Below are 25,133 nucleotides of genomic sequence, written 5' to 3'. Positions count from 1 at the left end.
TGTCTCTGTGGCGCAATCGGTTAGCGCGTTCGGCTGTTAACCGAAAGGTTGGTGGTTCGAGTCCACCCAGGGACGTTGCACCCTTTTGCTTCAGTTGAAGAAGTTTTTGCATTTGTGCTAAGCATCTCCCTCAAGTAAAAGCCATTTTGCTGACGATGTTTTGAATTCACGAGACAAACTGGAGAAAAACCTTCTGGATGAGATAGGATAAACAAAACTTCCTTCGAGCCGGAATTGAACCAGCGACCTAAGGATTGCTAATTTAGAGCTACAGTCCTCCGCTCTACCAGCTGAGCTATCGAAGGATTGTTGAAAGCCCACTAGGTTTGGCCATGGGTGCCACGAGCAGGTGGTAAAAATGATTCATTCAACCCAGCGAAAAAGGAATTCAGCGGTAGTATTGGAGAATGCGGGCATCGATCCCGCTACCTCTCGCATGCTAAGCGAGCGCTCTACCACTTGAGCTAATCCCCCAAACCTGGCAAACATATCGTCAGTTTCACGTCACACCAGGTCACAATTTTCATATACAATCACACATGCCAGTGCAAGCTTTTTTTTTTTTTTTTTTTTTTTTTAAATTGTGGATTCCATTTTTGCATACTGGAAGAACATTTAAGGAGTCTACAACGTGATTGGTGCCCTACAAATACAGTTGGGCAACTTTCTAGCAACCCCTTTCTATGTACATGGAGAATCAAATTGGGGACAGTGAAAAAAACTTGCATAGTTTGAAGAAAAAAGTTGCGATGTAGCACAATCCCAAAAGAGAACCATTGACCTTTTATGGCTTTGTTTGTTTATAGAAACTGCTGAGAGGTCGTGAAGGCCTTCTGGTCCTTTGGCACAAGTTGATCCAGGATTCAGGGTTTTGACCAGTAATTTTTGAGCCAAAACGCGTTTGCTTTTGACAGAAGCTACACCAACCAGCACAATACCAATGTTTACCTTGGCATTGCTTTTGTATTGCGGACTAACCCTACTAAGTTTCAAACAATAACTGATGAGCAGCAAATGGTTTAGATGAAGTGTTGAAAAAGCTAAGAACGCTTCTCTTCGTTTTTTTCTCCTTTTTGTGGTTGCTAAACTGTAAGAAGAGAGTAGAGCATGAGCTTGAACACAAAACATTAAAAGAGAATAAACGCAACACCAATGGTGAAAAAGCAAGCCATGCGTTGGCCGGGAATCGAACCCGGGTCAACTGCTTGGAAGGCAGCTATGCTCACCACTATACCACCAACGCTTACGTAAGCGCGCATTTTTTTTTTTACATTTTCTGCAATAACAGTAAACGTTCTAGCAAATCCTTTCTAAGTACATGGAGAATCAAACTGGGGGAGAGTGAAAAAAGTTGTGATGTAGCACAATCCCAAGGAGAACCATTGACCTTTTATGGTTTGTTTATAGAAAATTTTGAGACATCGTAAAGGCCTTCTGGTCCTTTAGCGGCATGAGTTGAACTGGGATTCAGGGTTTTAACCAGTGTTTTTTTGAGCCAAAAGGGTTTGCTGTAGACAGGGGCATTTAGATGAAATGTAATGATGAAGAGTATAAAACACAACCGTTTAGCAGAGGATGGTTTCGATCCATCGACCTCTGGGTTATGGGCCCAGCACGCTTCCGCTGCGCCACTCTGCTTATGGTGGAGGATGCTCAGAGTTGAAGTCTAATTACTGCCTGCCTTCTGGTCTATGTCATGTAATTTATCAGCCATTTCTTATCTGTTGGCAACTAAATTATTCTTGGTGCTTTGCAAATGTTTGTTTTTGTTGAAAATCATGTCTCTGTGGCGCAATCGGTTAGCGCGTTCGGCTGTTAACCGAAAGGTTGGTGGTTCGAGTCCACCCAGGGACGTTGCACCCTTTTGCTTCAGTTGAAGAAGTTTTTGCATTTGTGCTAAGCATCTCCCTCAAGTAAAAGCCATTTTGCTGACGATGTTTTGAATTCACGAGACAAACTGGAGAAAAACCTTCTGGATGAGATAGGATAAACAAAACTTCCTTCGAGCCGGAATTGAACCAGCGACCTAAGGATTGCTAATTTAGAGCTACAGTCCTCCGCTCTACCAGCTGAGCTATCGAAGGATTGTTGAAAGCCCACTAGGTTTGGCCATGGGTGCCACGAGCAGGTGGTAAAAATGATTCATTCAACCCAGCGAAAAAGGAATTCAGCGGTAGTATTGGAGAATGCGGGCATCGATCCCACTACCTCTCGCATGCTAAGCGAGCGCTCTACCACTTGAGCTAATCCCCCAAACCTGGCAAACATATCGTCAGTTTCACGTCACACCAGGTCACAATTTTCATATACAATCACACATGCCAGTGCAAGCTTTTTTTTTTTTTTTTTTTTTTTTTTTTAAGTGTGGATTCCATTTTTGCATACTGGAAGAACATTTAAGGAGTCTACAACGTGATTGGTGCCCTACAAATACAGTTGGGCAACTTTCTAGCAACCCCTTTCTATGTACATGGAGAATCAAATTGGGGACAGTGAAAAAAACTTGCATAGTTTGAAGAAAAAAGTTGCGATGTAGCACAATCCCAAAAGAGAACCATTGACCTTTTATGGCTTTGTTTGTTTATAGAAACTGCTGAGAGGTCGTGAAGGCCTTCTGGTCCTTTGGCACAAGTTGATCCAGGATTCAGGGTTTTGACCAGTAATTTTTGAGCCAAAACGCGTTTGCTTTTGACAGAAGCTACACCAACCAGCACAATACCAATGTTTACCTTGGCATTGCTTTTGTATTGCGGACTAACCCTACTAAGTTTCAAACAATAACTGATGAGCAGCAAATGGTTTAGATGAAGTGTTGAAAAAGCTAAGAACGCTTCTCTTCGTTTTTTTCTCCTTTTTGTGGTTGCTAAACTGTAAGAAGAGAGTAGAGCATGAGCTTGAACACAAAACATTAAAAGAGAATAAACGCAACACCAATGGTGAAAAAGCAAGCCATGCGTTGGCCGGGAATCGAACCCGGGTCAACTGCTTGGAAGGCAGCTATGCTCACCACTATACCACCAACGCTTACGTAAGCGCGCATTTTTTTTTTACATTTTCTGCAATAACAGTAAACGTTCTAGCAAATCCTTTCTAAGTACATGGAGAATCAAACTGGGGGAGAGTGAAAAAAGTTGTGATGTAGCACAATCCCAAGGAGAACCATTGACCTTTTATGGTTTGTTTATAGAAAATTTTGAGACGTCGTAAAGGCCTTCTGGTCCTTTAGCGGCATGAGTTGAACTGGGATTCAGGGTTTTAACCAGTGTTTTTTTGAGCCAAAAGGGTTTGCTGTAGACAGGGGCATTTAGATGAAATGTAATGATGAAGAGTATAAAACACAACCGTTTAGCAGAGGATGGTTTCGATCCATCGACCTCTGGGTTATGGGCCCAGCACGCTTCCGCTGCGCCACTCTGCTTATGGTGGAGGATGCTCAGAGTTGAAGTCTAATTACTGCCTGCCTTCTGGTCTATGTCATGTAATTTATCAGCCATTTCTTATCTGTTGGCAACTAAATTATTCTTGGTGCTTTGCAAATGTTTGTTTTTGTTGAAAATCATGTCTCTGTGGCGCAATCGGTTAGCGCGTTCGGCTGTTAACCGAAAGGTTGGTGGTTCGAGTCCACCCAGGGACGTTGCACCCTTTTGCTTCAGTTGAAGAAGTTTTTGCATTTGTGCTAAGCATCTCCCTCAAGTAAAAGCCATTTTGCTGACGATGTTTTGAATTCACGAGACAAACTGGAGAAAAACCTTCTGGATGAGATAGGATAAACAAAACTTCCTTCGAGCCGGAATTGAACCAGCGACCTAAGGATTGCTAATTTAGAGCTACAGTCCTCCGCTCTACCAGCTGAGCTATCGAAGGATTGTTGAAAGCCCACTAGGTTTGGCCATGGGTGCCACGAGCAGGTGGTAAAAATGATTCATTCAACCCAGCGAAAAAGGAATTCAGCGGTAGTATTGGAGAATGCGGGCATCGATCCCGCTACCTCTCGCATGCTAAGCGAGCGCTCTACCACTTGAGCTAATCCCCCAAACCTGGCAAACATATCGTCAGTTTCACGTCACACCAGGTCACAATTTTCATATACAATCACACATGCCAGTGCAAGCTTTTTTTTTTTTTTTTTTTTTTTTTAAATTGTGGATTCCATTTTTGCATACTGGAAGAACATTTAAGGAGTCTACAACGTGATTGGTGCCCTACAAATACAGTTGGGCAACTTTCTAGCAACCCCTTTCTATGTACATGGAGAATCAAATTGGGGACAGTGAAAAAAACTTGCATAGTTTGAAGAAAAAAGTTGCGATGTAGCACAATCCCAAAAGAGAACCATTGACCTTTTATGGCTTTGTTTGTTTATAGAAACTGCTGAGAGGTCGTGAAGGCCTTCTGGTCCTTTGGCACAAGTTGATCCAGGATTCAGGGTTTTGACCAGTAATTTTTGAGCCAAAACGCGTTTGCTTTTGACAGAAGCTACACCAACCAGCACAATACCAATGTTTACCTTGGCATTGCTTTTGTATTGCGGACTAACCCTACTAAGTTTCAAACAATAACTGATGAGCAGCAAATGGTTTAGATGAAGTGTTGAAAAAGCTAAGAACGCTTCTCTTCGTTTTTTTCTCCTTTTTGTGGTTGCTAAACTGTAAGAAGAGAGTAGAGCATGAGCTTGAACACAAAACATTAAAAGAGAATAAACGCAACACCAATGGTGAAAAAGCAAGCCATGCGTTGGCCGGGAATCGAACCCGGGTCAACTGCTTGGAAGGCAGCTATGCTCACCACTATACCACCAACGCTTACGTAAGCGCGCATTTTTTTTTTTACATTTTCTGCAATAACAGTAAACGTTCTAGCAAATCCTTTCTAAGTACATGGAGAATCAAACTGGGGGAGAGTGAAAAAAGTTGTGATGTAGCACAATCCCAAGGAGAACCATTGACCTTTTATGGTTTGTTTATAGAAAATTTTGAGACATCGTAAAGGCCTTCTGGTCCTTTAGCGGCATGAGTTGAACTGGGATTCAGGGTTTTAACCAGTGTTTTTTTGAGCCAAAAGGGTTTGCTGTAGACAGGGGCATTTAGATGAAATGTAATGATGAAGAGTATAAAACACAACCGTTTAGCAGAGGATGGTTTCGATCCATCGACCTCTGGGTTATGGGCCCAGCACGCTTCCGCTGCGCCACTCTGCTTATGGTGGAGGATGCTCAGAGTTGAAGTCTAATTACTGCCTGCCTTCTGGTCTATGTCATGTAATTTATCAGCCATTTCTTATCTGTTGGCAACTAAATTATTCTTGGTGCTTTGCAAATGTTTGTTTTTGTTGAAAATCATGTCTCTGTGGCGCAATCGGTTAGCGCGTTCGGCTGTTAACCGAAAGGTTGGTGGTTCGAGTCCACCCAGGGACGTTGCACCCTTTTGCTTCAGTTGAAGAAGTTTTTGCATTTGTGCTAAGCATCTCCCTCAAGTAAAAGCCATTTTGCTGACGATGTTTTGAATTCACGAGACAAACTGGAGAAAAACCTTCTGGATGAGATAGGATAAACAAAACTTCCTTCGAGCCGGAATTGAACCAGCGACCTAAGGATTGCTAATTTAGAGCTACAGTCCTCCGCTCTACCAGCTGAGCTATCGAAGGATTGTTGAAAGCCCACTAGGTTTGGCCATGGGTGCCACGAGCAGGTGGTAAAAATGATTCATTCAACCCAGCGAAAAAGGAATTCAGCGGTAGTATTGGAGAATGCGGGCATCGATCCCGCTACCTCTCGCATGCTAAGCGAGCGCTCTACCACTTGAGCTAATCCCCCAAACCTGGCAAACATATCGTCAGTTTCACGTCACACCAGGTCACAATTTTCATATACAATCACACATGCCAGTGCAAGCTTTTTTTTTTTTTTTTTTTTTTTTTTTTTTTTTTTTAACTTGTGGATTCCATTTTTGCATACTGGAAGAACATTTAAGGAGTCTACAACGTGATTGGTGCCCTACAAATACAGTTGGGCAACTTTCTAGCAACCCCTTTCTATGTACATGGAGAATCAAATTGGGGACAGTGAAAAAAACTTGCATAGTTTGAAGAAAAAAGTTGCGATGTAGCACAATCCCAAAAGAGAACCATTGACCTTTTATGGCTTTGTTTGTTTATAGAAACTGCTGAGAGGTCGTGAAGGCCTTCTGGTCCTTTGGCACAAGTTGATCCAGGATTCAGGGTTTTGACCAGTAATTTTTGAGCCAAAACGCGTTTGCTTTTGACAGAAGCTACACCAACCAGCACAATACCAATGTTTACCTTGGCATTGCTTTTGTATTGCGGACTAACCCTACTAAGTTTCAAACAATAACTGATGAGCAGCAAATGGTTTAGATGAAGTGTTGAAAAAGCTAAGAACGCTTCTCTTCGTTTTTTTCTCCTTTTTGTGGTTGCTAAACTGTAAGAAGAGAGTAGAGCATGAGCTTGAACACAAAACATTAAAAGAGAATAAACGCAACACCAATGGTGAAAAAGCAAGCCATGCGTTGGCCGGGAATCGAACCCGGGTCAACTGCTTGGAAGGCAGCTATGCTCACCACTATACCACCAACGCTTACGTAAGCGCGCATTTTTTTTTTACATTTTCTGCAATAACAGTAAACGTTCTAGCAAATCCTTTCTAAGTACATGGAGAATCAAACTGGGGGAGAGTGAAAAAAGTTGTGATGTAGCACAATCCCAAGGAGAACCATTGACCTTTTATGGTTTGTTTATAGAAAATTTTGAGACGTCGTAAAGGCCTTCTGGTCCTTTAGCGGCATGAGTTGAACTGGGATTCAGGGTTTTAACCAGTGTTTTTTTGAGCCAAAAGGGTTTGCTGTAGACAGGGGCATTTAGATGAAATGTAATGATGAAGAGTATAAAACACAACCGTTTAGCAGAGGATGGTTTCGATCCATCGACCTCTGGGTTATGGGCCCAGCACGCTTCCGCTGCGCCACTCTGCTTATGGTGGAGGATGCTCAGAGTTGAAGTCTAATTACTGCCTGCCTTCTGGTCTATGTCATGTAATTTATCAGCCATTTCTTATCTGTTGGCAACTAAATTATTCTTGGTGCTTTGCAAATGTTTGTTTTTGTTGAAAATCATGTCTCTGTGGCGCAATCGGTTAGCGCGTTCGGCTGTTAACCGAAAGGTTGGTGGTTCGAGTCCACCCAGGGACGTTGCACCCTTTTGCTTCAGTTGAAGAAGTTTTTGCATTTGTGCTAAGCATCTCCCTCAAGTAAAAGCCATTTTGCTGACGATGTTTTGAATTCACGAGACAAACTGGAGAAAAACCTTCTGGATGAGATAGGATAAACAAAACTTCCTTCGAGCCGGAATTGAACCAGCGACCTAAGGATTGCTAATTTAGAGCTACAGTCCTCCGCTCTACCAGCTGAGCTATCGAAGGATTGTTGAAAGCCCACTAGGTTTGGCCATGGGTGCCACGAGCAGGTGGTAAAAATGATTCATTCAACCCAGCGAAAAAGGAATTCAGCGGTAGTATTGGAGAATGCGGGCATCGATCCCGCTACCTCTCGCATGCTAAGCGAGCGCTCTACCACTTGAGCTAATCCCCCAAACCTGGCAAACATATCGTCAGTTTCACGTCACACCAGGTCACAATTTTCATATACAATCACACATGCCAGTGCAAGCTTTTTTTTTTTTTTTTTTTTTTTTTAAATTGTGGATTCCATTTTTGCATACTGGAAGAACATTTAAGGAGTCTACAACGTGATTGGTGCCCTACAAATACAGTTGGGCAACTTTCTAGCAACCCCTTTCTATGTACATGGAGAATCAAATTGGGGACAGTGAAAAAAACTTGCATAGTTTGAAGAAAAAAGTTGCGATGTAGCACAATCCCAAAAGAGAACCATTGACCTTTTATGGCTTTGTTTGTTTATAGAAACTGCTGAGAGGTCGTGAAGGCCTTCTGGTCCTTTGGCACAAGTTGATCCAGGATTCAGGGTTTTGACCAGTAATTTTTGAGCCAAAACGCGTTTGCTTTTGACAGAAGCTACACCAACCAGCACAATACCAATGTTTACCTTGGCATTGCTTTTGTATTGCGGACTAACCCTACTAAGTTTCAAACAATAACTGATGAGCAGCAAATGGTTTAGATGAAGTGTTGAAAAAGCTAAGAACGCTTCTCTTCGTTTTTTTCTCCTTTTTGTGGTTGCTAAACTGTAAGAAGAGAGTAGAGCATGAGCTTGAACACAAAACATTAAAAGAGAATAAACGCAACACCAATGGTGAAAAAGCAAGCCATGCGTTGGCCGGGAATCGAACCCGGGTCAACTGCTTGGAAGGCAGCTATGCTCACCACTATACCACCAACGCTTACGTAAGCGCGCATTTTTTTTTTTACATTTTCTGCAATAACAGTAAACGTTCTAGCAAATCCTTTCTAAGTACATGGAGAATCAAACTGGGGGAGAGTGAAAAAAGTTGTGATGTAGCACAATCCCAAGGAGAACCATTGACCTTTTATGGTTTGTTTATAGAAAATTTTGAGACATCGTAAAGGCCTTCTGGTCCTTTAGCGGCATGAGTTGAACTGGGATTCAGGGTTTTAACCAGTGTTTTTTTGAGCCAAAAGGGTTTGCTGTAGACAGGGGCATTTAGATGAAATGTAATGATGAAGAGTATAAAACACAACCGTTTAGCAGAGGATGGTTTCGATCCATCGACCTCTGGGTTATGGGCCCAGCACGCTTCCGCTGCGCCACTCTGCTTATGGTGGAGGATGCTCAGAGTTGAAGTCTAATTACTGCCTGCCTTCTGGTCTATGTCATGTAATTTATCAGCCATTTCTTATCTGTTGGCAACTAAATTATTCTTGGTGCTTTGCAAATGTTTGTTTTTGTTGAAAATCATGTCTCTGTGGCGCAATCGGTTAGCGCGTTCGGCTGTTAACCGAAAGGTTGGTGGTTCGAGTCCACCCAGGGACGTTGCACCCTTTTGCTTCAGTTGAAGAAGTTTTTGCATTTGTGCTAAGCATCTCCCTCAAGTAAAAGCCATTTTGCTGACGATGTTTTGAATTCACGAGACAAACTGGAGAAAAACCTTCTGGATGAGATAGGATAAACAAAACTTCCTTCGAGCCGGAATTGAACCAGCGACCTAAGGATTGCTAATTTAGAGCTACAGTCCTCCGCTCTACCAGCTGAGCTATCGAAGGATTGTTGAAAGCCCACTAGGTTTGGCCATGGGTGCCACGAGCAGGTGGTAAAAATGATTCATTCAACCCAGCGAAAAAGGAATTCAGCGGTAGTATTGGAGAATGCGGGCATCGATCCCGCTACCTCTCGCATGCTAAGCGAGCGCTCTACCACTTGAGCTAATCCCCCAAACCTGGCAAACATATCGTCAGTTTCACGTCACACCAGGTCACAATTTTCATATACAATCACACATGCCAGTGCAAGCTTTTTTTTTTTTTTTTTTTTTTTTTTTTTTTTTTTTAAATTGTGGATTCCATTTTTGCATACTGGAAGAACATTTAAGGAGTCTACAACGTGATTGGTGCCCTACAAATACAGTTGGGCAACTTTCTAGCAACCCCTTTCTATGTACATGGAGAATCAAATTGGGGACAGTGAAAAAAACTTGCATAGTTTGAAGAAAAAAGTTGCGATGTAGCACAATCCCAAAAGAGAACCATTGACCTTTTATGGCTTTGTTTGTTTATAGAAACTGCTGAGAGGTCGTGAAGGCCTTCTGGTCCTTTGGCACAAGTTGATCCAGGATTCAGGGTTTTGACCAGTAATTTTTGAGCCAAAACGCGTTTGCTTTTGACAGAAGCTACACCAACCAGCACAATACCAATGTTTACCTTGGCATTGCTTTTGTATTGCGGACTAACCCTACTAAGTTTCAAACAATAACTGATGAGCAGCAAATGGTTTAGATGAAGTGTTGAAAAAGCTAAGAACGCTTCTCTTCGTTTTTTTCTCCTTTTTGTGGTTGCTAAACTGTAAGAAGAGAGTAGAGCATGAGCTTGAACACAAAACATTAAAAGAGAATAAACGCAACACCAATGGTGAAAAAGCAAGCCATGCGTTGGCCGGGAATCGAACCCGGGTCAACTGCTTGGAAGGCAGCTATGCTCACCACTATACCACCAACGCTTACGTAAGCGCGCATTTTTTTTTTTACATTTTCTGCAATAACAGTAAACGTTCTAGCAAATCCTTTCTAAGTACATGGAGAATCAAACTGGGGGAGAGTGAAAAAAGTTGTGATGTAGCACAATCCCAAGGAGAACCATTGACCTTTTATGGTTTGTTTATAGAAAATTTTGAGACATCGTAAAGGCCTTCTGGTCCTTTAGCGGCATGAGTTGAACTGGGATTCAGGGTTTTAACCAGTGTTTTTTTGAGCCAAAAGGGTTTGCTGTAGACAGGGGCATTTAGATGAAATGTAATGATGAAGAGTATAAAACACAACCGTTTAGCAGAGGATGGTTTCGATCCATCGACCTCTGGGTTATGGGCCCAGCACGCTTCCGCTGCGCCACTCTGCTTATGGTGGAGGATGCTCAGAGTTGAAGTCTAATTACTGCCTGCCTTCTGGTCTATGTCATGTAATTTATCAGCCATTTCTTATCTGTTGGCAACTAAATTATTCTTGGTGCTTTGCAAATGTTTGTTTTTGTTGAAAATCATGTCTCTGTGGCGCAATCGGTTAGCGCGTTCGGCTGTTAACCGAAAGGTTGGTGGTTCGAGTCCACCCAGGGACGTTGCACCCTTTTGCTTCAGTTGAAGAAGTTTTTGCATTTGTGCTAAGCATCTCCCTCAAGTAAAAGCCATTTTGCTGACGATGTTTTGAATTCACGAGACAAACTGGAGAAAAACCTTCTGGATGAGATAGGATAAACAAAACTTCCTTCGAGCCGGAATTGAACCAGCGACCTAAGGATTGCTAATTTAGAGCTACAGTCCTCCGCTCTACCAGCTGAGCTATCGAAGGATTGTTGAAAGCCCACTAGGTTTGGCCATGGGTGCCACGAGCAGGTGGTAAAAATGATTCATTCAACCCAGCGAAAAAGGAATTCAGCGGTAGTATTGGAGAATGCGGGCATCGATCCCGCTACCTCTCGCATGCTAAGCGAGCGCTCTACCACTTGAGCTAATCCCCCAAACCTGGCAAACATATCGTCAGTTTCACGTCACACCAGGTCACAATTTTCATATACAATCACACATGCCAGTGCAAGCTTTTTTTTTTTTTTTTTTTTTTTTTAAATTGTGGATTCCATTTTTGCATACTGGAAGAACATTTAAGGAGTCTACAACGTGATTGGTGCCCTACAAATACAGTTGGGCAACTTTCTAGCAACCCCTTTCTATGTACATGGAGAATCAAATTGGGGACAGTGAAAAAAACTTGCATAGTTTGAAGAAAAAAGTTGCGATGTAGCACAATCCCAAAAGAGAACCATTGACCTTTTATGGCTTTGTTTGTTTATAGAAACTGCTGAGAGGTCGTGAAGGCCTTCTGGTCCTTTGGCACAAGTTGATCCAGGATTCAGGGTTTTGACCAGTAATTTTTGAGCCAAAACGCGTTTGCTTTTGACAGAAGCTACACCAACCAGCACAATACCAATGTTTACCTTGGCATTGCTTTTGTATTGCGGACTAACCCTACTAAGTTTCAAACAATAACTGATGAGCAGCAAATGGTTTAGATGAAGTGTTGAAAAAGCTAAGAACGCTTCTCTTCGTTTTTTTCTCCTTTTTGTGGTTGCTAAACTGTAAGAAGAGAGTAGAGCATGAGCTTGAACACAAAACATTAAAAGAGAATAAACGCAACACCAATGGTGAAAAAGCAAGCCATGCGTTGGCCGGGAATCGAACCCGGGTCAACTGCTTGGAAGGCAGCTATGCTCACCACTATACCACCAACGCTTACGTAAGCGCGCATTTTTTTTTTTACATTTTCTGCAATAACAGTAAACGTTCTAGCAAATCCTTTCTAAGTACATGGAGAATCAAACTGGGGGAGAGTGAAAAAAGTTGTGATGTAGCACAATCCCAAGGAGAACCATTGACCTTTTATGGTTTGTTTATAGAAAATTTTGAGACATCGTAAAGGCCTTCTGGTCCTTTAGCGGCATGAGTTGAACTGGGATTCAGGGTTTTAACCAGTGTTTTTTTGAGCCAAAAGGGTTTGCTGTAGACAGGGGCATTTAGATGAAATGTAATGATGAAGAGTATAAAACACAACCGTTTAGCAGAGGATGGTTTCGATCCATCGACCTCTGGGTTATGGGCCCAGCACGCTTCCGCTGCGCCACTCTGCTTATGGTGGAGGATGCTCAGAGTTGAAGTCTAATTACTGCCTGCCTTCTGGTCTATGTCATGTAATTTATCAGCCATTTCTTATCTGTTGGCAACTAAATTATTCTTGGTGCTTTGCAAATGTTTGTTTTTGTTGAAAATCATGTCTCTGTGGCGCAATCGGTTAGCGCGTTCGGCTGTTAACCGAAAGGTTGGTGGTTCGAGTCCACCCAGGGACGTTGCACCCTTTTGCTTCAGTTGAAGAAGTTTTTGCATTTGTGCTAAGCATCTCCCTCAAGTAAAAGCCATTTTGCTGACGATGTTTTGAATTCACGAGACAAACTGGAGAAAAACCTTCTGGATGAGATAGGATAAACAAAACTTCCTTCGAGCCGGAATTGAACCAGCGACCTAAGGATTGCTAATTTAGAGCTACAGTCCTCCGCTCTACCAGCTGAGCTATCGAAGGATTGTTGAAAGCCCACTAGGTTTGGCCATGGGTGCCACGAGCAGGTGGTAAAAATGATTCATTCAACCCAGCGAAAAAGGAATTCAGCGGTAGTATTGGAGAATGCGGGCATCGATCCCGCTACCTCTCGCATGCTAAGCGAGCGCTCTACCACTTGAGCTAATCCCCCAAACCTGGCAAACATATCGTCAGTTTCACGTCACACCAGGTCACAATTTTCATATACAATCACACATGCCAGTGCAAGCTTTTTTTTTTTTTTTTTTTTTTTTTTTTTAAATTGTGGATTCCATTTTTGCATACTGGAAGAACATTTAAGGAGTCTACAACGTGATTGGTGCCCTACAAATACAGTTGGGCAACTTTCTAGCAACCCCTTTCTATGTACATGGAGAATCAAATTGGGGACAGTGAAAAAAACTTGCATAGTTTGAAGAAAAAAGTTGCGATGTAGCACAATCCCAAAAGAGAACCATTGACCTTTTATGGCTTTGTTTGTTTATAGAAACTGCTGAGAGGTCGTGAAGGCCTTCTGGTCCTTTGGCACAAGTTGATCCAGGATTCAGGGTTTTGACCAGTAATTTTTGAGCCAAAACGCGTTTGCTTTTGACAGAAGCTACACCAACCAGCACAATACCAATGTTTACCTTGGCATTGCTTTTGTATTGCGGACTAACCCTACTAAGTTTCAAACAATAACTGATGAGCAGCAAATGGTTTAGATGAAGTGTTGAAAAAGCTAAGAACGCTTCTCTTCGTTTTTTTCTCCTTTTTGTGGTTGCTAAACTGTAAGAAGAGAGTAGAGCATGAGCTTGAACACAAAACATTAAAAGAGAATAAACGCAACACCAATGGTGAAAAAGCAAGCCATGCGTTGGCCGGGAATCGAACCCGGGTCAACTGCTTGGAAGGCAGCTATGCTCACCACTATACCACCAACGCTTACGTAAGCGCGCATTTTTTTTTTTACATTTTCTGCAATAACAGTAAACGTTCTAGCAAATCCTTTCTAAGTACATGGAGAATCAAACTGGGGGAGAGTGAAAAAAGTTGTGATGTAGCACAATCCCAAGGAGAACCATTGACCTTTTATGGTTTGTTTATAGAAAATTTTGAGACATCGTAAAGGCCTTCTGGTCCTTTAGCGGCATGAGTTGAACTGGGATTCAGGGTTTTAACCAGTGTTTTTTTGAGCCAAAAGGGTTTGCTGTAGACAGGGGCATTTAGATGAAATGTAATGATGAAGAGTATAAAACACAACCGTTTAGCAGAGGATGGTTTCGATCCATCGACCTCTGGGTTATGGGCCCAGCACGCTTCCGCTGCGCCACTCTGCTTATGGTGGAGGATGCTCAGAGTTGAAGTCTAATTACTGCCTGCCTTCTGGTCTATGTCATGTAATTTATCAGCCATTTCTTATCTGTTGGCAACTAAATTATTCTTGGTGCTTTGCAAATGTTTGTTTTTGTTGAAAATCATGTCTCTGTGGCGCAATCGGTTAGCGCGTTCGGCTGTTAACCGAAAGGTTGGTGGTTCGAGTCCACCCAGGGACGTTGCACCCTTTTGCTTCAGTTGAAGAAGTTTTTGCATTTGTGCTAAGCATCTCCCTCAAGTAAAAGCCATTTTGCTGACGATGTTTTGAATTCACGAGACAAACTGGAGAAAAACCTTCTGGATGAGATAGGATAAACAAAACTTCCTTCGAGCCGGAATTGAACCAGCGACCTAAGGATTGCTAATTTAGAGCTACAGTCCTCCGCTCTACCAGCTGAGCTATCGAAGGATTGTTGAAAGCCCACTAGGTTTGGCCATGGGTGCCACGAGCAGGTGGTAAAAATGATTCATTCAACCCAGCGAAAAAGGAATTCAGCGGTAGTATTGGAGAATGCGGGCATCGATCCCGCTACCTCTCGCATGCTAAGCGAGCGCTCTACCACTTGAGCTAATCCCCCAAACCTGGCAAACATATCATCAGTTTCACGTCACACCAGGTCACAATTTTCATATACAATCACACATGCCAGTGCAAGCTTTTTTTTTTTTTTTTTTTTTTTTTTTTAATTGTGGATTCCATTTTTGCATACTGGAAGAACATTTAAGGAGTCTACAACGTGATTGGTGCCCTACAAATACAGTTGGGCAACTTTCTAGCAACCCCTTTCTATGTACATGGAGAATCAAATTGGGGACAGTGAAAAAAACTTGCATAGTTTGAAGAAAAAAGTTGCGATGTAGCACAATCCCAAAAGAGAACCATTGACCTTTTATGGCTTTGTTTGTTTATAGAAACTGCTGAGAGGTCGTGAAGGCCTTCTGGTCCTTTGGCACAAGTTGATCCAGGATTCAGGGTTTTGACCAGTAATTTTTGAGCCAAAACGCGTTTGCTTTTGACAGAAGCTACACCAACCAGCACAATACCAATGTTTACCTTGGCATTGCTTTTGTATTGCGGACTAACCCTACTAAGTTTCAAACAATAACTGATGAGCAGCAAATGGTTTAGATGAAGTGTTGAAAAAGCTAAGAACGCTTCTCTTCGTTTTTTTCTCCTTTTTGTGGTTGCTAAACTGTAAGAAGAGAGTAGAGCATGAGCTTGAACACAAAACATTAAAAGAGAATAAACGCAACACCAATGGTGAAAAAGCAAGCCATGCGTTGGCCGGGAATCGAACCCGGGTCAACTGCTTGGAAGGCAGCTATGCTCACCACTATACCACCAACGCTTACGTAAGCGCGCATTTTTTTTTTACATTTTCTGCAATAACAGTAAACGTTCTAGCAAATCCTTTCTAAGTACATGGAGAATCAAACTGGGGGAGAGTGAAAAAAGTTGTGATGTAGCACAATCCCAAGGAGAACCATTGACCTTTTATGGTTTGTTTATAGAAAATTTTGAGACGTCGTAAAGGCCTTCTGGTCCTTTAGCGGCATGAGTTGAACTGGGATTCAGGGTTTTAACCAGTGTTTTTTTGAGCCAAAAGGGTTTGCTGTAGACAGGGGCATTTAGATGAAATGTAATGATGAAGAGTATAAAACACAACCGTTTAGCAGAGGATGGTTTCGATCCATCGACCTCTGGGTTATGGGCCCAGCACGCTTCCGCTGCGCCACTCTGCTTATGGTGGAGGATGCTCAGAGTTGAAGTCTAATTACTGCCTGCCTTCTGGTCTATGTCATGTAATTTATCAGCCATTTCTTATCTGTTGGCAACTAAATTATTCTTGGTGCTTTGCAAATGTTTGTTTTTGTTGAAAATCATGTCTCTGTGGCGCAATCGGTTAGCGCGTTCGGCTGTTAACCGAAAGGTTGGTGGTTTGAGTCCACCCAGGGACGTTGCACCCTTTTGCTTCAGTTGAAGAAGTTTTTGCATTTGTGCTAAGCATCTCCCTCAAGTAAAAGCCATTTTGCTGACGATGTTTTGAATTCACGAGACAAACTGGAGAAAAACCTTCTGGATGAGATAGGATAAACAAAACTTCCTTCGAGCCGGAATTGAACCAGCGACCTAAGGATTGCTAATTTAGAGCTACAGTCCTCCGCTCTACCAGCTGAGCTATCGAAGGATTGTTGAAAGCCCACTAGGTTTGGCCATGGGTGCCACGAGCAGGTGGTAAAAATGATTCATTCAACCCAGCGAAAAAGGAATTCAGCGGTAGTATTGGAGAATGCGGGCATCGTTCCCGCTACCTCTCGCATGCTAAGCGAGCGCTCTACCACTTGAGCTAATCCCCCAAACCTGGCAAACATATCGTCAGTTTCACGTCACACCAGGTCACAATTTTCATATACAATCACACATGCCAGTGCAAGCTTTTTTTTTTTTTTTTTTTTTTTTTAAATTGTGGATTCCATTTTTGCATACTGGAAGAACATTTAAGGAGTCTACAACGTGATTGGTGCCCTACAAATACAGTTGGGCAACTTTCTAGCAACCCCTTTCTATGTACATGGAGAATCAAATTGGGGACAGTGAAAAAAACTTGCATAGTTTGAAGAAAAAAGTTGCGATGTAGCACAATCCCAAAAGAGAACCATTGACCTTTTATGGCTTTGTTTGTTTATAGAAACTGCTGAGAGGTCGTGAAGGCCTTCTGGTCCTTTGGCACAAGTTGATCCAGGATTCAGGGTTTTGACCAGTAATTTTTGAGCCAAAACGCGTTTGCTTTTGACAGAAGCTACACCAACCAGCACAATACCAATGTTTACCTTGGCATTGCTTTTGTATTGCGGACTAACCCTACTAAGTTTCAAACAATAACTGATGAGCAGCAAATGGTTTAGATGAAGTGTTGAAAAAGCTAAGAACGCTTCTCTTCGTTTTTTTCTCCTTTTTGTGGTTGCTAAACTGTAAGAAGAGAGTAGAGCATGAGCTTGAACACAAAACATTAAAAGAGAATAAACGCAACACCAATGGTGAAAAAGCAAGCCATGCGTTGGCCGGGAATCGAACCCGGGTCAACTGCTTGGAAGGCAGCTATGCTCACCACTATACCACCAACGCTTACGTAAGCGCGCATTTTTTTTTTTACATTTTCTGCAATAACAGTAAACGTTCTAGCAAATCCTTTCTAAGTACATGGAGAATCAAACTGGGGGAGAGTGAAAAAAGTTGTGATGTAGCACAATCCCAAGGAGAACCATTGACCTTTTATGGTTTGTTTATAGAAAATTTTGAGACATCGTAAAGGCCTTCTGGTCCTTTAGCGGCATGAGTTGAACTGGGATTCAGGGTTTTAACCAGTGTTTTTTTGAGCCAAAAGGGTTTGCTGTAGACAGGGGCATTTAGATGAAATGTAATGATGAAGAGTATAAAACACAACCGTTTAGCAGAGGATGGTTTCGATCCATCGACCTCTGGGTTATGGGCCCAGCACGCTTCCGCTGCGCCACTCTGCTTATGGTGGAGGATGCTCAGAGTTGAAGTCTAATTACTGCCTGCCTTCTGGTCTATGTCATGTAATTTATCAGCCATTTCTTATCTGTTGGCAACTAAATTATTCTTGGTGCTTTGCAAATGTTTGTTTTTGTTGAAAATCATGTCTCTGTGGCGCAATCGGTTAGCGCGTTCGGCTGTTAACCGAAAGGTTGGTGGTTCGAGTCCACCCAGGGACGTTGCACCCTTTTGCTTCAGTTGAAGAAGTTTTTGCATTTGTGCTAAGCATCTCCCTCAAGTAAAAGCCATTTTGCTGACGATGTTTTGAATTCACGAGACAAACTGGAGAAAAACCTTCTGGATGAGATAGGATAAACAAAACTTCCTTCGAGCCGGAATTGAACCAGCGACCTAAGGATTGCTAATTTAGAGCTACAGTCCTCCGCTCTACCAGCTGAGCTATCGAAGGATTGTTGAAAGCCCACTAGGTTTGGCCATGGGTGCCACGAGCAGGTGGTAAAAATGATTCATTCAACCCAGCGAAAAAGGAATTCAGCGGTAGTATTGGAGAATGCGGGCATCGATCCCGCTACCTCTCGCATGCTAAGCGAGCGCTCTACCACTTGAGCTAATCCCCCAAACCTGGCAAACATATCGTCAGTTTCACGTCACACCAGGTCACAATTTTCATATACAATCACACATGCCAGTGCAAGCTTTTTTTTTTTTTTTTTTTTTTTTTTTTAATTGTGGATTCCATTTTTGCATACTGGAAGAACATTTAAGGAGTCTACAACGTGATTGGTGCCCTACAAATACAGTTGGGCAACTTTCTAGCAACCCCTTTCTATGTACATGGAGAATCAAATTGGGGACAGTGAAAAAAACTTGCATAGTTTGAAGAAAAAAGTTGCGATGTAGCACAATCCCAAAAGAGAACCATTGACCTTTTATGGCTTTGTTTGTTTATAGAAACTGCTGAGAGGTCGTGAAGGCCTTCTGGTCCTTTGGCACAAGTTGATCCAGGATTCAGGGTTTTGACCAGTAATTTTTGAGCCAAAACGCGTTTGCTTTTGACAGAAGCTACACCAACCAGCACAATACCAATGTTTACCTTGGCATTGCTTTTGTATTGCGGACTAACCCTACTAAGTTTCAAACAATAACTGATGAGCAGCAAATGGTTTAGATGAAGTGTTGAAAAAGCTAAGAACGCTTCTCTTCGTTTTTTTCTCCTTTTTGTGGTTGCTAAACTGTAAGAAGAGAGTAGAGCATGAGCTTGAACACAAAACATTAAAAGAGAATAAACGCAACACCAATGGTGAAAAAGCAAGCCATGCGTTGGCCGGGAATCGAACCCGGGTCAACTGCTTGGAAGGCAGCTATGCTCACCACTATACCACCAACGCTTACGTAAGCGCGCATTTTTTTTTTACATTTTCTGCAATAACAGTAAACGTTCTAGCAAATCCTTTCTAAGTACATGGAGAATCAAACTGGGGGAGAGTGAAAAAAGTTGTGATGTAGCACAATCCCAAGGAGAACCATTGACCTTTTATGGTTTGTTTATAGAAAATTTTGAGACGTCGTAAAGGCCTTCTGGTCCTTTAGCGGCATGAGTTGAACTGGGATTCAGGGTTTTAACCAGTGTTTTTTTGAGCCAAAAGGGTTTGCTGTAGACAGGGGCATTTAGATGAAATGTAATGATGAAGAGTATAAAACACAACCGTTTAGCAGAGGATGGTTTCGATCCATCGACCTCTGGGTTATGGGCCCAGCACGCTTCCGCTGCGCCACTCTGCTTATGGTGGAGGATGCTCAGAGTTGAAGTCTAATTACTGCCTGCCTTCTGGTCTATGTCATGTAATTTATCAGCCATTTCTTATCTGTTGGCAACTAAATTATTCTTGGTGCTTTGCAAATGTTTGTTTTTGTTGAAAATCATGTCTCTGTGGCGCAATCGGTTAGCGCGTTCGGCTGTTAACCGAAAGGTTGGTGGTTCGAGTCCACCCAGGGACGTTGCACCCTTTTGCTTCAGTTGAAGAAGTTTTTGCATTTGTGCTAAGCATCTCCCTCAAGTAAAAGCCATTTTGCTGACGATGTTTTGAATTCACGAGACAAACTGGAGAAAAACCTTCTGGATGAGATAGGATAAACAAAACTTCCTTCGAGCCGGAATTGAACCAGCGACCTAAGGATTGCTAATTTAGAGCTACAGTCCTCCGCTCTACCAGCTGAGCTATCGAAGGATTGTTGAAAGCCCACTAGGTTTGGCCATGGGTGCCACGAGCAGGTGGTAAAAATGATTCATTCAACCCAGCGAAAAAGGAATTCAGCGGTAGTATTGGAGAATGCGGGCATCGTTCCCGCTACCTCTCGCATGCTAAGCGAGCGCTCTACCACTTGAGCTAATCCCCCAAACCTGGCAAACATATCGTCAGTTTCACGTCACACCAGGTCACAATTTTCATATACAATCACACATGCCAGTGCAAGCTTTTTTTTTTTTTTTTTTTTTTTTTTTTTTTTTAATTGTGGATTCCATTTTTGCATACTGGAAGAACATTTAAGGAGTCTACAACGTGATTGGTGCCCTACAAATACAGTTGGGCAACTTTCTAGCAACCCCTTTCTATGTACATGGAGAATCAAATTGGGGACAGTGAAAAAAACTTGCATAGTTTGAAGAAAAAAGTTGCGATGTAGCACAATCCCAAAAGAGAACCATTGACCTTTTATGGCTTTGTTTGTTTATAGAAACTGCTGAGAGGTCGTGAAGGCCTTCTGGTCCTTTGGCACAAGTTGATCCAGGATTCAGGGTTTTGACCAGTAATTTTTGAGCCAAAACGCGTTTGCTTTTGACAGAAGCTACACCAACCAGCACAATACCAATGTTTACCTTGGCATTGCTTTTGTATTGCGGACTAACCCTACTAAGTTTCAAACAATAACTGATGAGCAGCAAATGGTTTAGATGAAGTGTTGAAAAAGCTAAGAACGCTTCTCTTCGTTTTTTTCTCCTTTTTGTGGTTGCTAAACTGTAAGAAGAGAGTAGAGCATGAGCTTGAACACAAAACATTAAAAGAGAATAAACGCAACACCAATGGTGAAAAAGCAAGCCATGCGTTGGCCGGGAATCGAACCCGGGTCAACTGCTTGGAAGGCAGCTATGCTCACCACTATACCACCAACGCTTACGTAAGCGCGCATTTTTTTTTTACATTTTCTGCAATAACAGTAAACGTTCTAGCAAATCCTTTCTAAGTACATGGAGAATCAAACTGGGGGAGAGTGAAAAAAGTTGTGATGTAGCACAATCCCAAGGAGAACCATTGACCTTTTATGGTTTGTTTATAGAAAATTTTGAGACGTCGTAAAGGCCTTCTGGTCCTTTAGCGGCATGAGTTGAACTGGGATTCAGGGTTTTAACCAGTGTTTTTTTGAGCCAAAAGGGTTTGCTGTAGACAGGGGCATTTAGATGAAATGTAATGATGAAGAGTATAAAACACAACCGTTTAGCAGAGGATGGTTTCGATCCATCGACCTCTGGGTTATGGGCCCAGCACGCTTCCGCTGCGCCACTCTGCTTATGGTGGAGGATGCTCAGAGTTGAAGTCTAATTACTGCCTGCCTTCTGGTCTATGTCATGTAATTTATCAGCCATTTCTTATCTGTTGGCAACTAAATTATTCTTGGTGCTTTGCAAATGTTTGTTTTTGTTGAAAATCATGTCTCTGTGGCGCAATCGGTTAGCGCGTTCGGCTGTTAACCGAAAGGTTGGTGGTTCGAGTCCACCCAGGGACGTTGCACCCTTTTGCTTCAGTTGAAGAAGTTTTTGCATTTGTGCTAAGCATCTCCCTCAAGTAAAAGCCATTTTGCTGACGATGTTTTGAATTCACGAGACAAACTGGAGAAAAACCTTCTGGATGAGATAGGATAAACAAAACTTCCTTCGAGCCGGAATTGAACCAGCGACCTAAGGATTGCTAATTTAGAGCTACAGTCCTCCGCTCTACCAGCTGAGCTATCGAAGGATTGTTGAAAGCCCACTAGGTTTGGCCATGGGTGCCACGAGCAGGTGGTAAAAATGATTCATTCAACCCAGCGAAAAAGGAATTCAGCGGTAGTATTGGAGAATGCAGGCATCGATCCCGCTACCTCTCGCATGCTAAGCGAGCGCTCTACCACTTGAGCTAATCCCCCAAACCTGGCAAACATATCGTCAGTTTCACGTCACACCAGGTCACAATTTTCATATACAATCACACATGCCAGTGCAAGCTTTTTTTTTTTTTTTTTTTTAATTGTGGATTCCATTTTTGCATACTGGAAGAACATTTAAGGAGTCTACAACGTGATTGGTGCCCTACAAATACAGTTGGGCAACTTTCTAGCAACCCCTTTCTATGTACATGGAGAATCAAATTGGGGACAGTGAAAAAAACTTGCATAGTTTGAAGAAAAAAGTTGCGATGTAGCACAATCCCAAAAGAGAACCATTGACCTTTTATGGCTTTGTTTGTTTATAGAAACTGCTGAGAGGTCGTGAAGGCCTTCTGGTCCTTTGGCACAAGTTGATCCAGGATTCAGGGTTTTGACCAGTAATTTTTGAGCCAAAACGCGTTTGCTTTTGACAGAAGCTACACCAACCAGCACAATACCAATGTTTACCTTGGCATTGCTTTTGTATTGCGGACTAACCCTACTAAGTTTCAAACAATAACTGATGAGCAGCAAATGGTTTAGATGAAGTGTTGAAAAAGCTAAGAACGCTTCTCTTCGTTTTTTTCTCCTTTTTGTGGTTGCTAAACTGTAAGAAGAGAGTAGAGCATGAGCTTGAACACAAAACATTAAAAGAGAATAAACGCAACACCAATGGTGAAAAAGCAAGCCATGCGTTGGCCGGGAATCGAACCCGGGTCAACTGCTTGGAAGGCAGCTATGCTCACCACTATACCACCAACGCTTACGTAAGCGCGCATTTTTTTTTTACATTTTCTGCAATAACAGTAAACGTTCTAGCAAATCCTTTCTAAGTACATGGAGAATCAAACTGGGGGAGAGTGAAAAAAGTTGTGATGTAGCACAATCCCAAGGAGAACCATTGACCTTTTATGGTTTGTTTATAGAAAATTTTGAGACGTCGTAAAGGCCTTCTGGTCCTTTAGCGGCATGAGTTGAACTGGGATTCAGGGTTTTAACCAGTGTTTTTTTGAGCCAAAAGGGTTTGCTGTAGACAGGGGCATTTAGATGAAATGTAATGATGAAGAGTATAAAACACAACCGTTTAGCAGAGGATGGTTTCGATCCATCGACCTCTGGGTTATGGGCCCAGCACGCTTCCGCTGCGCCACTCTGCTTATGGTGGAGGATGCTCAGAGTTGAAGTCTAATTACTGCCTGCCTTCTGGTCTATGTCATGTAATTTATCAGCCATTTCTTATCTGTTGGCAACTAAATTATTCTTGGTGCTTTGCAAATGTTTGTTTTTGTTGAAAATCATGTCTCTGTGGCGCAATCGGTTAGCGCGTTCGGCTGTTAACCGAAAGGTTGGTGGTTCGAGTCCACCCAGGGACGTTGCACCCTTTTGCTTCAGTTGAAGAAGTTTTTGCATTTGTGCTAAGCATCTCCCTCAAGTAAAAGCCATTTTGCTGACGATGTTTTGAATTCACGAGACAAACTGGAGAAAAACCTTCTGGATGAGATAGGATAAACAAAACTTCCTTCGAGCCGGAATTGAACCAGCGACCTAAGGATTGCTAATTTAGAGCTACAGTCCTCCGCTCTACCAGCTGAGCTATCGAAGGATTGTTGAAAGCCCACTAGGTTTGGCCATGGGTGCCACGAGCAGGTGGTAAAAATGATTCATTCAACCCAGCGAAAAAGGAATTCAGCGGTAGTATTGGAGAATGCGGGCATCGATCCCGCTACCTCTCGCATGCTAAGCGAGCGCTCTACCACTTGAGCTAATCCCCCAAACCTGGCAAACATATCGTCAGTTTCACGTCACACCAGGTCACAATTTTCATATACAATCACACATGCCAGTGCAAGCTTTTTTTTTTTTTTTTTTTTAATTGTGGATTCCATTTTTGCATACTGGAAGAACATTTAAGGAGTCTACAACGTGATTGGTGCCCTACAAATACAGTTGGGCAACTTTCTAGCAACCCCTTTCTATGTACATGGAGAATCAAATTGGGGACAGTGAAAAAAACTTGCATAGTTTGAAGAAAAAAGTTGCGATGTAGCACAATCCCAAAAGAGAACCATTGACCTTTTATGGCTTTGTTTGTTTATAGAAACTGCTGAGAGGTCGTGAAGGCCTTCTGGTCCTTTGGCACAAGTTGATCCAGGATTCAGGGTTTTGACCAGTAATTTTTGAGCCAAAACGCGTTTGCTTTTGACAGAAGCTACACCAACCAGCACAATACCAATGTTTACCTTGGCATTGCTTTTGTATTGCGGACTAACCCTACTAAGTTTCAAACAATAACTGATGAGCAGCAAATGGTTTAGATGAAGTGTTGAAAAAGCTAAGAACGCTTCTCTTCGTTTTTTTCTCCTTTTTGTGGTTGCTAAACTGTAAGAAGAGAGTAGAGCATGAGCTTGAACACAAAACATTAAAAGAGAATAAACGCAACACCAATGGTGAAAAAGCAAGCCATGCGTTGGCCGGGAATCGAACCCGGGTCAACTGCTTGGAAGGCAGCTATGCTCACCACTATACCACCAACGCTTACGTAAGCGCGCATTTTTTTTTTACATTTTCTGCAATAACAGTAAACGTTCTAGCAAATCCTTTCTAAGTACATGGAGAATCAAACTGGGGGAGAGTGAAAAAAGTTGTGATGTAGCACAATCCCAAGGAGAACCATTGACCTTTTATGGTTTGTTTATAGAAAATTTTGAGACGTCGTAAAGGCCTTCTGGTCCTTTAGCGGCATGAGTTGAACTGGGATTCAGGGTTTTAACCAGTGTTTTTTTGAGCCAAAAGGGTTTGCTGTAGACAGGGGCATTTAGATGAAATGTAATGATGAAGAGTATAAAACACAACCGTTTAGCAGAGGATGGTTTCGATCCATCGACCTCTGGGTTATGGGCCCAGCACGCTTCCGCTGCGCCACTCTGCTTATGGTGGAGGATGCTCAGAGTTGAAGTCTAATTACTGCCTGCCTTCTGGTCTATGTCATGTAATTTATCAGCCATTTCTTATCTGTTGGCAACTAAATTATTCTTGGTGCTTTGCAAATGTTTGTTTTTGTTGAAAATCATGTCTCTGTGGCGCAATCGGTTAGCGCGTTCGGCTGTTAACCGAAAGGTTGGTGGTTCGAGTCCACCCAGGGACGTTGCACCCTTTTGCTTCAGTTGAAGAAGTTTTTGCATTTGTGCTAAGCATCTCCCTCATGTAAAAGCCATTTTGCTGACGATGTTTTGAATTCACGAGACAAACTGGAGAAAAACCTTCTGGATGAGATAGG

General features: G+C 42.4%; 52 non-coding genes across 52 annotated transcripts; 14 read left to right on the top strand and 38 right to left on the bottom strand.

Moving 5' to 3' along the window:
• Nucleotide 1: 1 nt before the first annotated feature.
• TRNAN-GUU (transfer RNA asparagine (anticodon GUU)) lies at nt 2–75 on the top strand. The gene has a single exon. It is a non-coding gene; the product is annotated as a tRNA-Asn (tRNA).
• A 144-nt stretch (nt 76–219) lies between these two features.
• TRNAY-GUA (transfer RNA tyrosine (anticodon GUA)) lies at nt 220–305 on the bottom strand. Its single transcript is given in 2 exon segments — nt 220–255; nt 269–305. It is a non-coding gene; the product is annotated as a tRNA-Tyr (tRNA).
• A 96-nt stretch (nt 306–401) lies between these two features.
• Nucleotides 402–474, bottom strand: TRNAA-AGC (transfer RNA alanine (anticodon AGC)). The gene has a single exon. It is a non-coding gene; the product is annotated as a tRNA-Ala (tRNA).
• A 697-nt stretch (nt 475–1,171) lies between these two features.
• TRNAG-UCC (transfer RNA glycine (anticodon UCC)) lies at nt 1,172–1,243 on the bottom strand. The gene has a single exon. It is a non-coding gene; the product is annotated as a tRNA-Gly (tRNA).
• Nucleotides 1,244–1,780: 537 nt separating this feature from the next.
• TRNAN-GUU (transfer RNA asparagine (anticodon GUU)) lies at nt 1,781–1,854 on the top strand. Its single transcript has one exon. It is a non-coding gene; the product is annotated as a tRNA-Asn (tRNA).
• A 144-nt stretch (nt 1,855–1,998) lies between these two features.
• On the bottom strand, nt 1,999–2,084 carry TRNAY-GUA (transfer RNA tyrosine (anticodon GUA)). Its single transcript is given in 2 exon segments — nt 1,999–2,034; nt 2,048–2,084. It is a non-coding gene; the product is annotated as a tRNA-Tyr (tRNA).
• An 868-nt stretch (nt 2,085–2,952) lies between these two features.
• On the bottom strand, nt 2,953–3,024 carry TRNAG-UCC (transfer RNA glycine (anticodon UCC)). The gene has a single exon. It is a non-coding gene; the product is annotated as a tRNA-Gly (tRNA).
• Nucleotides 3,025–3,560: 536 nt separating this feature from the next.
• TRNAN-GUU (transfer RNA asparagine (anticodon GUU)) lies at nt 3,561–3,634 on the top strand. The gene has a single exon. It is a non-coding gene; the product is annotated as a tRNA-Asn (tRNA).
• A 144-nt stretch (nt 3,635–3,778) lies between these two features.
• On the bottom strand, nt 3,779–3,864 carry TRNAY-GUA (transfer RNA tyrosine (anticodon GUA)). Its single transcript is given in 2 exon segments — nt 3,779–3,814; nt 3,828–3,864. It is a non-coding gene; the product is annotated as a tRNA-Tyr (tRNA).
• Nucleotides 3,865–3,960: 96 nt separating this feature from the next.
• On the bottom strand, nt 3,961–4,033 carry TRNAA-AGC (transfer RNA alanine (anticodon AGC)). The gene has a single exon. It is a non-coding gene; the product is annotated as a tRNA-Ala (tRNA).
• Nucleotides 4,034–4,730: 697 nt separating this feature from the next.
• On the bottom strand, nt 4,731–4,802 carry TRNAG-UCC (transfer RNA glycine (anticodon UCC)). Its single transcript has one exon. It is a non-coding gene; the product is annotated as a tRNA-Gly (tRNA).
• Nucleotides 4,803–5,339: 537 nt separating this feature from the next.
• On the top strand, nt 5,340–5,413 carry TRNAN-GUU (transfer RNA asparagine (anticodon GUU)). Its single transcript has one exon. It is a non-coding gene; the product is annotated as a tRNA-Asn (tRNA).
• Nucleotides 5,414–5,557: 144 nt separating this feature from the next.
• Nucleotides 5,558–5,643, bottom strand: TRNAY-GUA (transfer RNA tyrosine (anticodon GUA)). The gene is given in 2 exon segments: nt 5,558–5,593; nt 5,607–5,643. It is a non-coding gene; the product is annotated as a tRNA-Tyr (tRNA).
• A 96-nt stretch (nt 5,644–5,739) lies between these two features.
• On the bottom strand, nt 5,740–5,812 carry TRNAA-AGC (transfer RNA alanine (anticodon AGC)). The gene has a single exon. It is a non-coding gene; the product is annotated as a tRNA-Ala (tRNA).
• A 708-nt stretch (nt 5,813–6,520) lies between these two features.
• TRNAG-UCC (transfer RNA glycine (anticodon UCC)) lies at nt 6,521–6,592 on the bottom strand. The gene has a single exon. It is a non-coding gene; the product is annotated as a tRNA-Gly (tRNA).
• A 536-nt stretch (nt 6,593–7,128) lies between these two features.
• On the top strand, nt 7,129–7,202 carry TRNAN-GUU (transfer RNA asparagine (anticodon GUU)). Its single transcript has one exon. It is a non-coding gene; the product is annotated as a tRNA-Asn (tRNA).
• Nucleotides 7,203–7,346: 144 nt separating this feature from the next.
• TRNAY-GUA (transfer RNA tyrosine (anticodon GUA)) lies at nt 7,347–7,432 on the bottom strand. The gene is given in 2 exon segments: nt 7,347–7,382; nt 7,396–7,432. It is a non-coding gene; the product is annotated as a tRNA-Tyr (tRNA).
• Nucleotides 7,433–7,528: 96 nt separating this feature from the next.
• On the bottom strand, nt 7,529–7,601 carry TRNAA-AGC (transfer RNA alanine (anticodon AGC)). Its single transcript has one exon. It is a non-coding gene; the product is annotated as a tRNA-Ala (tRNA).
• A 697-nt stretch (nt 7,602–8,298) lies between these two features.
• Nucleotides 8,299–8,370, bottom strand: TRNAG-UCC (transfer RNA glycine (anticodon UCC)). Its single transcript has one exon. It is a non-coding gene; the product is annotated as a tRNA-Gly (tRNA).
• A 537-nt stretch (nt 8,371–8,907) lies between these two features.
• Nucleotides 8,908–8,981, top strand: TRNAN-GUU (transfer RNA asparagine (anticodon GUU)). Its single transcript has one exon. It is a non-coding gene; the product is annotated as a tRNA-Asn (tRNA).
• Nucleotides 8,982–9,125: 144 nt separating this feature from the next.
• On the bottom strand, nt 9,126–9,211 carry TRNAY-GUA (transfer RNA tyrosine (anticodon GUA)). Its single transcript is given in 2 exon segments — nt 9,126–9,161; nt 9,175–9,211. It is a non-coding gene; the product is annotated as a tRNA-Tyr (tRNA).
• A 96-nt stretch (nt 9,212–9,307) lies between these two features.
• TRNAA-AGC (transfer RNA alanine (anticodon AGC)) lies at nt 9,308–9,380 on the bottom strand. The gene has a single exon. It is a non-coding gene; the product is annotated as a tRNA-Ala (tRNA).
• A 708-nt stretch (nt 9,381–10,088) lies between these two features.
• Nucleotides 10,089–10,160, bottom strand: TRNAG-UCC (transfer RNA glycine (anticodon UCC)). Its single transcript has one exon. It is a non-coding gene; the product is annotated as a tRNA-Gly (tRNA).
• A 537-nt stretch (nt 10,161–10,697) lies between these two features.
• On the top strand, nt 10,698–10,771 carry TRNAN-GUU (transfer RNA asparagine (anticodon GUU)). Its single transcript has one exon. It is a non-coding gene; the product is annotated as a tRNA-Asn (tRNA).
• A 144-nt stretch (nt 10,772–10,915) lies between these two features.
• On the bottom strand, nt 10,916–11,001 carry TRNAY-GUA (transfer RNA tyrosine (anticodon GUA)). Its single transcript is given in 2 exon segments — nt 10,916–10,951; nt 10,965–11,001. It is a non-coding gene; the product is annotated as a tRNA-Tyr (tRNA).
• Nucleotides 11,002–11,097: 96 nt separating this feature from the next.
• Nucleotides 11,098–11,170, bottom strand: TRNAA-AGC (transfer RNA alanine (anticodon AGC)). The gene has a single exon. It is a non-coding gene; the product is annotated as a tRNA-Ala (tRNA).
• Nucleotides 11,171–11,867: 697 nt separating this feature from the next.
• On the bottom strand, nt 11,868–11,939 carry TRNAG-UCC (transfer RNA glycine (anticodon UCC)). Its single transcript has one exon. It is a non-coding gene; the product is annotated as a tRNA-Gly (tRNA).
• A 537-nt stretch (nt 11,940–12,476) lies between these two features.
• TRNAN-GUU (transfer RNA asparagine (anticodon GUU)) lies at nt 12,477–12,550 on the top strand. The gene has a single exon. It is a non-coding gene; the product is annotated as a tRNA-Asn (tRNA).
• Nucleotides 12,551–12,694: 144 nt separating this feature from the next.
• Nucleotides 12,695–12,780, bottom strand: TRNAY-GUA (transfer RNA tyrosine (anticodon GUA)). The gene is given in 2 exon segments: nt 12,695–12,730; nt 12,744–12,780. It is a non-coding gene; the product is annotated as a tRNA-Tyr (tRNA).
• Nucleotides 12,781–12,876: 96 nt separating this feature from the next.
• On the bottom strand, nt 12,877–12,949 carry TRNAA-AGC (transfer RNA alanine (anticodon AGC)). Its single transcript has one exon. It is a non-coding gene; the product is annotated as a tRNA-Ala (tRNA).
• A 701-nt stretch (nt 12,950–13,650) lies between these two features.
• On the bottom strand, nt 13,651–13,722 carry TRNAG-UCC (transfer RNA glycine (anticodon UCC)). Its single transcript has one exon. It is a non-coding gene; the product is annotated as a tRNA-Gly (tRNA).
• Nucleotides 13,723–14,259: 537 nt separating this feature from the next.
• TRNAN-GUU (transfer RNA asparagine (anticodon GUU)) lies at nt 14,260–14,333 on the top strand. The gene has a single exon. It is a non-coding gene; the product is annotated as a tRNA-Asn (tRNA).
• Nucleotides 14,334–14,477: 144 nt separating this feature from the next.
• Nucleotides 14,478–14,563, bottom strand: TRNAY-GUA (transfer RNA tyrosine (anticodon GUA)). The gene is given in 2 exon segments: nt 14,478–14,513; nt 14,527–14,563. It is a non-coding gene; the product is annotated as a tRNA-Tyr (tRNA).
• A 96-nt stretch (nt 14,564–14,659) lies between these two features.
• On the bottom strand, nt 14,660–14,732 carry TRNAA-AGC (transfer RNA alanine (anticodon AGC)). The gene has a single exon. It is a non-coding gene; the product is annotated as a tRNA-Ala (tRNA).
• Nucleotides 14,733–15,431: 699 nt separating this feature from the next.
• Nucleotides 15,432–15,503, bottom strand: TRNAG-UCC (transfer RNA glycine (anticodon UCC)). Its single transcript has one exon. It is a non-coding gene; the product is annotated as a tRNA-Gly (tRNA).
• Nucleotides 15,504–16,257: 754 nt separating this feature from the next.
• Nucleotides 16,258–16,343, bottom strand: TRNAY-GUA (transfer RNA tyrosine (anticodon GUA)). Its single transcript is given in 2 exon segments — nt 16,258–16,293; nt 16,307–16,343. It is a non-coding gene; the product is annotated as a tRNA-Tyr (tRNA).
• An 866-nt stretch (nt 16,344–17,209) lies between these two features.
• Nucleotides 17,210–17,281, bottom strand: TRNAG-UCC (transfer RNA glycine (anticodon UCC)). The gene has a single exon. It is a non-coding gene; the product is annotated as a tRNA-Gly (tRNA).
• A 537-nt stretch (nt 17,282–17,818) lies between these two features.
• On the top strand, nt 17,819–17,892 carry TRNAN-GUU (transfer RNA asparagine (anticodon GUU)). The gene has a single exon. It is a non-coding gene; the product is annotated as a tRNA-Asn (tRNA).
• A 144-nt stretch (nt 17,893–18,036) lies between these two features.
• On the bottom strand, nt 18,037–18,122 carry TRNAY-GUA (transfer RNA tyrosine (anticodon GUA)). The gene is given in 2 exon segments: nt 18,037–18,072; nt 18,086–18,122. It is a non-coding gene; the product is annotated as a tRNA-Tyr (tRNA).
• A 96-nt stretch (nt 18,123–18,218) lies between these two features.
• On the bottom strand, nt 18,219–18,291 carry TRNAA-AGC (transfer RNA alanine (anticodon AGC)). The gene has a single exon. It is a non-coding gene; the product is annotated as a tRNA-Ala (tRNA).
• A 699-nt stretch (nt 18,292–18,990) lies between these two features.
• On the bottom strand, nt 18,991–19,062 carry TRNAG-UCC (transfer RNA glycine (anticodon UCC)). The gene has a single exon. It is a non-coding gene; the product is annotated as a tRNA-Gly (tRNA).
• Nucleotides 19,063–19,598: 536 nt separating this feature from the next.
• TRNAN-GUU (transfer RNA asparagine (anticodon GUU)) lies at nt 19,599–19,672 on the top strand. Its single transcript has one exon. It is a non-coding gene; the product is annotated as a tRNA-Asn (tRNA).
• A 144-nt stretch (nt 19,673–19,816) lies between these two features.
• TRNAY-GUA (transfer RNA tyrosine (anticodon GUA)) lies at nt 19,817–19,902 on the bottom strand. The gene is given in 2 exon segments: nt 19,817–19,852; nt 19,866–19,902. It is a non-coding gene; the product is annotated as a tRNA-Tyr (tRNA).
• Nucleotides 19,903–20,775: 873 nt separating this feature from the next.
• Nucleotides 20,776–20,847, bottom strand: TRNAG-UCC (transfer RNA glycine (anticodon UCC)). Its single transcript has one exon. It is a non-coding gene; the product is annotated as a tRNA-Gly (tRNA).
• Nucleotides 20,848–21,383: 536 nt separating this feature from the next.
• On the top strand, nt 21,384–21,457 carry TRNAN-GUU (transfer RNA asparagine (anticodon GUU)). Its single transcript has one exon. It is a non-coding gene; the product is annotated as a tRNA-Asn (tRNA).
• Nucleotides 21,458–21,601: 144 nt separating this feature from the next.
• On the bottom strand, nt 21,602–21,687 carry TRNAY-GUA (transfer RNA tyrosine (anticodon GUA)). The gene is given in 2 exon segments: nt 21,602–21,637; nt 21,651–21,687. It is a non-coding gene; the product is annotated as a tRNA-Tyr (tRNA).
• Nucleotides 21,688–22,547: 860 nt separating this feature from the next.
• On the bottom strand, nt 22,548–22,619 carry TRNAG-UCC (transfer RNA glycine (anticodon UCC)). The gene has a single exon. It is a non-coding gene; the product is annotated as a tRNA-Gly (tRNA).
• Nucleotides 22,620–23,155: 536 nt separating this feature from the next.
• Nucleotides 23,156–23,229, top strand: TRNAN-GUU (transfer RNA asparagine (anticodon GUU)). The gene has a single exon. It is a non-coding gene; the product is annotated as a tRNA-Asn (tRNA).
• A 144-nt stretch (nt 23,230–23,373) lies between these two features.
• Nucleotides 23,374–23,459, bottom strand: TRNAY-GUA (transfer RNA tyrosine (anticodon GUA)). The gene is given in 2 exon segments: nt 23,374–23,409; nt 23,423–23,459. It is a non-coding gene; the product is annotated as a tRNA-Tyr (tRNA).
• Nucleotides 23,460–23,555: 96 nt separating this feature from the next.
• Nucleotides 23,556–23,628, bottom strand: TRNAA-AGC (transfer RNA alanine (anticodon AGC)). The gene has a single exon. It is a non-coding gene; the product is annotated as a tRNA-Ala (tRNA).
• Nucleotides 23,629–24,319: 691 nt separating this feature from the next.
• Nucleotides 24,320–24,391, bottom strand: TRNAG-UCC (transfer RNA glycine (anticodon UCC)). Its single transcript has one exon. It is a non-coding gene; the product is annotated as a tRNA-Gly (tRNA).
• A 536-nt stretch (nt 24,392–24,927) lies between these two features.
• On the top strand, nt 24,928–25,001 carry TRNAN-GUU (transfer RNA asparagine (anticodon GUU)). Its single transcript has one exon. It is a non-coding gene; the product is annotated as a tRNA-Asn (tRNA).
• Nucleotides 25,002–25,133: the final 132 nt, after the last annotated feature.

This window comes from Ranitomeya imitator, chromosome 5 (assembly GCF_032444005.1).
Source record: "Ranitomeya imitator isolate aRanImi1 chromosome 5, aRanImi1.pri, whole genome shotgun sequence".
NCBI classification, from domain to species: Eukaryota; Metazoa; Chordata; class Amphibia; order Anura; family Dendrobatidae; genus Ranitomeya; species Ranitomeya imitator.
The sequence above is the reverse complement of the archived record's forward strand: the minus strand, read 5'-3'. Positions and strand labels throughout refer to the sequence as shown.